The sequence below is a fragment of the Oncorhynchus kisutch genome, linkage group LG4 (assembly GCF_002021735.2).
Source record: "Oncorhynchus kisutch isolate 150728-3 linkage group LG4, Okis_V2, whole genome shotgun sequence".
In the NCBI taxonomy this organism is placed as follows: domain Eukaryota; kingdom Metazoa; phylum Chordata; class Actinopteri; order Salmoniformes; family Salmonidae; genus Oncorhynchus; species Oncorhynchus kisutch.
In genome coordinates, this window is record NC_034177.2 from 1,914,867 (window position 1) to 1,920,937 (window position 6,071).

The window sequence follows — 6,071 nt, forward strand, 5'->3', positions numbered from 1 at the left end:
ATACTATGACATACCAGCTAGATCTACTGTCTCTATTATATTATGACAGACCAGCTAGATCTACTGTCTCTATTTATTATGACAGACCAGCTAGATCTACTGTCTCTATTATATTATGACAGACCAGCTAGATCTACTGTCTCTATTATATTATGACAGACCAGCTAGATCTACTGTCTTATTATAATATGACAGACCAGCTAGATCTACTGTCTCTATTATATTCTGACAGACCAGCTAGATCTACTGTCTCTATTATATATGACAGACCAGCTAGATCTACTGTTCTCTATTATAATATGACAGACCAGCTAGATCTACTGTCTCTATTATATTATGACAGACCAGCTAGATCTACTGTCTCTATTATTATGACAGACCAGCTAGATCTACTGTCTCTATTATATTATGACAGACCAGCTAGATCTACTGTCTCTATATATTATGACAGACCAGCTAGATCTACTGTCTCTATATAATATGACAGACCAGCTAGATCTACTGTCTCTATTATATTATGACAGACCAGCTAGATCTACTGTCTCTTTATATTATGACAGACAGCTAGATCTACTGTCTCTATATATTATGACAGACCAGCTAGATCTACTGTCTCTATTATATTATGACAGACCAGCTAGATCTACTGTCTCTATTATATTATGACAGACCAGCTAGATCTACTGTCTCTATTATAATTGACAGACCAGCTAGATCTACTGTCTCTATTATATTATGACAGACCAGCTAGATCTACTGTCTCTATTAATATGACAGACCAGCTAGATCTACTGTCTCTATATATTATGACAGACCAGCTAGATCTACTGTCTCTATTATAATATGACAGACCAGCTAGATCTACTGTCTCTTATACACATCTAGATGTGTATAAGAGACAGCTAGATCTACTGTCTCTATTATATTATGACAGACCAGCTAGATCTACTGTTCTTGTTATAATTTGACAGACCAGCTAGATCTACTGTCTCTATTATATTATGACAGACCAGCTAGATCTACTGTCTCTATTATATATGACAGACCAGCTAGATCTACTGTCTCTATTATATTATGACAGACCAGCTAGATCTACTGTCTCTATTATATTATGACAGACCAGCTAGATCTACTGTCTCTATTATATTTGACAGACCAGCTAGATCTACTGTCTCTATTATAATATGACAGACCAGCTAGATCTACTGTCTCTATTATAAAATGACAGACCAGCTAGATCTACTGTCTCTATTATATTATGACAGACCAGCTAGATCTACTGTCTCTATTATATTATGACAGACCAGCTAGATCTACTGTCTCTATTATATTATGACAGACCAGCTAGATCTACTGTCTCTATTATATTATGACAGACCAGCTAGATCTACTGTCTCTATTATAATTGACAGACCAGCTAGATCTACTGTCTATTATATTATGACAGACCAGCTAGATCTACTGTCTCTATATATTATGACAGACCAGCTAGATCTACTGTCTCTATTATTTGACAGACCAGCTAGATCTACTGTCTCTATTATAATATGACAGACCAGCTAGATCTACTGTCTCTATTATATTATGACAGACCAGCTAGATCTACTGTCTCTATATTATGACATGACAGACCAGCTAGATCTACTGTCTCTATTATATATGACAGACCAGCTAGATCTACTGTCTCTATTATATTATGACAGACCAGCTAGATCTACTGTCTCTATTATTTATGACAGACCAGCTAGATCTACTGTCTCTATTATATTATGACAGACCAGCTAGATCTACTGTCTCTATTATAATATGACAGACCAGCTAGATCTACTGTCTCTATTATATATGACAGACCAGCTAGATCTACTGTCTCTATTATATTATGACAGACCAGCTAGATCTACTGTCTCTATTATATTATGACAGACCAGCTAGATCTACTGTCTCTATATTATGACAGACCAGCTAGATCTACTGTCTCTATTATATTATGACAGACCAGCTAGATCTACTGTCTCTATTATATTATGACAGACCAGCTAGATCTACTGTCTCTATTATATTATGACAGACCAGCTAGATCTACTGTCTCTATTAATATGACAGACCAGCTAGATCTACTGTCTCTATTATATTATGACAGACCAGCTAGATCTACTGTCTCTATTAATATGACAGACCAGCTAGATCTACTGTCTCTATTATATTATGACAGACCAGCTAGATCTACTGTCTCTATTATAATATGACAGACCAGCTAGATCTACTGTCTCTATTATAATATGACAGACCAGCTAGATCTACTGTCTCTATTATATTATGACAGACCAGCTAGATCTACTGTCTCTATTATAATATGACAGACCAGCTAGATCTACTGTCTCTATTATATTATGACAGACCAGCTAGATCTACTGTCTCTTATAATATGACAGACCAGCTAGATCTACTGTCTCTATTATATTATGACAGACCAGCTAGATCTACTGTCTCTATTATATATGACAGACCAGCTAGATCTACTGTCTCTATTATATATGACAGACCAGCTAGATCTACTGTCTCTATTATATATGACAGACCAGCTAGATCTACTGTCTCTATTATATTATGACAGACCAGCTAGATCTACTGTCTCTATTATATTATGACAGACCAGCTAGATCTACTGTCTCTATTATATTATGACAGACCAGCTAGATCTACTGTCTCTATTATATTATGACAGACCAGCTAGATCTACTGTCTCTATTATATTATGACAGACCAGCTAGATCTACTGTCTCTATTATATTATGACAGACCAGCTAGATCTACTGTCTCTATTATAATATGACAGACCAGCTAGATCTACTGTCTCTATTATATATGACAGACCAGCTAGATCTACTGTCTCTATTATATATGACAGACCAGCTAGATCTACTGTCTCTATTATAATATGACAGACCAGCTAGATCTACTGTCTCTATTATATATGACAGACCAGCTAGATCTACTGTCTCTATTATATTATGACAGACCAGCTAGATCTACTGTCTCTATATTATGACAGACCAGCTAGATCTACTGTCTCTATTATATTATGACAGACCAGCTAGATCTACTGTCTCTATTATATTATGACAGACCAGCTAGATCTACTGTCTCTATTATAATTGACAGACCAGCTAGATCTACTGTCTCTATTATATTATGACAGACCAGCTAGATCTACTGTCTCTATTATATTATGACAGACCAGCTAGATCTACTGTCTCTATTATAATATGACAGACCAGCTAGATCTACTGTCTCTATTATATTATGACAGACCAGCTAGATCTACTGTCTCTATTATAATTATGACAGACCAGCTAGATCTACTGTCTCTATTATATTATGACAGACCAGCTAGATCTACTGTCTCTATTATAATATGACAGACCAGCTAGATCTACTGTCTCTATTATATTATGACAGACCAGCTAGATCTACTGTCTCTATTATATTATGACAGACCAGCTAGATCTACTGTCTCTATTATATTATGACAGACCAGCTAGATCTACTGTCTCTATTATATTATGACAGACCAGCTAGATCTACTGTCTCTATTATATTATGACAGACCAGCTAGATCTACTGTCTCTATTATAATATGACAGACCAGCTAGATCTACTGTCTCTATTATATTATGACAGACCAGCTAGATCTACTGTCTCTATTATAATATGACAGACCAGCTAGATCTACTGTCTCTATTATATTATGACAGACCAGCTAGATCTACTGTCTCTATTATATTATGACAGACCAGCTAGATCTACTGTCTCTATTATATTATGACAGACCAGCTAGATCTACTGTCTCTATTATATTATGACAGACCAGCTAGATCTACTGTCTCTATTATAATATGACAGACCAGCTAGATCTACTGTCTCTATTATAATATGACAGACCAGCTAGATCTACTGTCTCTATTATATTATGACAGACCAGCTAGATCTACTGTCTCTATTATATTATGACAGACCAGCTAGATCTACTGTCTCTATTATATTATGACAGACCAGCTAGATCTACTGTCTCTATTATATTATGACAGACCAGCTAGATCTACTGTCTCTATTATATTATGACAGACCAGCTAGATCTACTGTCTCTATTATATTATGACAGACCAGCTAGATCTACTGTCTCTATTTAATATGACAGACCAGCTAGATCTACTGTCTCTATTATATTATGACAGACCAGCTAGATCTACTGTCTCTATTATATTATGACAGACCAGCTAGATCTACTGTCTCTATTATAATATGACAGACCAGCTAGATCTACTGTCTCTATTATATATGACAGACCAGCTAGATCTACTGTCTCTATTATAATATGACAGACCAGCTAGATCTACTGTCTTATTATATTTGACAGACCAGCTAGATCTACTGTCTCTATTATAATATGACAGACCAGCTAGATCTACTGTCTCTATTATAATATGACAGACCAGCTAGATCTACTGTCTCTATTATAATATGACAGACCAGCTAGATCTACTGTCTCTATTATTATGACAGACCAGCTAGATCTACTGTCTCTATTATAATATGACAGACCAGCTAGATCTACTGTCTCTATTATATTATGACAGACCAGCTAGATCTACTGTCTCTATTATAATATGACAGACCAGCTAGATCTACTGTCTCTATTATATTATGACAGACCAGCTAGATCTACTGTCTCTATTATATTATGACAGACCAGCTAGATCTACTGTCTCTATTATAATATGACAGACCAGCTAGATCTACTGTCTCTATTATATTATGACAGACCAGCTAGATCTACTGTCTCTATTATATTATGACAGACCAGCTAGATCTACTGTCTCTATTATAATATGACAGACCAGCTAGATCTACTGTCTCTATTATATTATGACAGACCAGCTAGATCTACTGTCTCTATTATATATGACAGACCAGCTAGATCTACTGTCTCTATTATATTATGACAGACCAGCTAGATCTACTGTCTCTATTATATTATGACAGACCAGCTAGATCTACTGTCTCTATTATATATGACAGACCAGCTAGATCTACTGTCTCTATTATATTATGACAGACCAGCTAGATCTACTGTCTCTATTATATTATGACAGACCAGCTAGATCTACTGTCTCTATTATATTATGACAGACCAGCTAGATCTACTGTCTCTATTATATTATGACAGACCAGCTAGATCTACTGTCTCTATTATAATTGACAGACCAGCTAGATCTACTGTCTCTATTATATTATGACAGACCAGCTAGATCTACTGTCTCTATTATAATTTGACATACCAGCTAGATCTACTGTCTCTATTATATTATGACAGACCAGCTAGATCTACTGTCTCTATTATATTATGACAGACCAGCTAGATCTACTGTCTCTATTATAATTATGACAGACCAGCTAGATCTACTGTCTCTATTATATTATGACAGACCAGCTAGATCTACTGTCTCTATTATAATATGACAGACCAGCTAGATCTACTGTCTCTATATATTATGACAGACCAGCTAGATCTACTGTCTCTATTATATTATGACAGACCAGCTAGATCTACTGTCTCTATTATATTATGACAGACCAGCTAGATCTACTGTCTCTATTATATTATGACAGACCAGCTAGATCTACTGTCTCTATTATATATGACAGACCAGCTAGATCTACTGTCTCTATTATAATATGACAGACCAGCTAGATCTAATGTCTCTATTATAATATGACAGACCAGCTAGATATACTGTCTCTATATTAATATGACAGACCAGCTAGATCTACTGTCTCTATTATAATATGACAGACCAGCTAGATCTACTGTTTCTATTATATTATGACAGACCAGCTAGATCTACTGTCTCTATTATATTATGACAGACCAGCTAGATCTACTGTCTCTATTATATTATGACAGACCAGCTAGATCTACTGTCTCTATTATATTATGACAGACCAGCTAGATCTACTGTCTCTATTATATATGACAGACCAGCTAGATCTACTGTCTCTATTATATTATG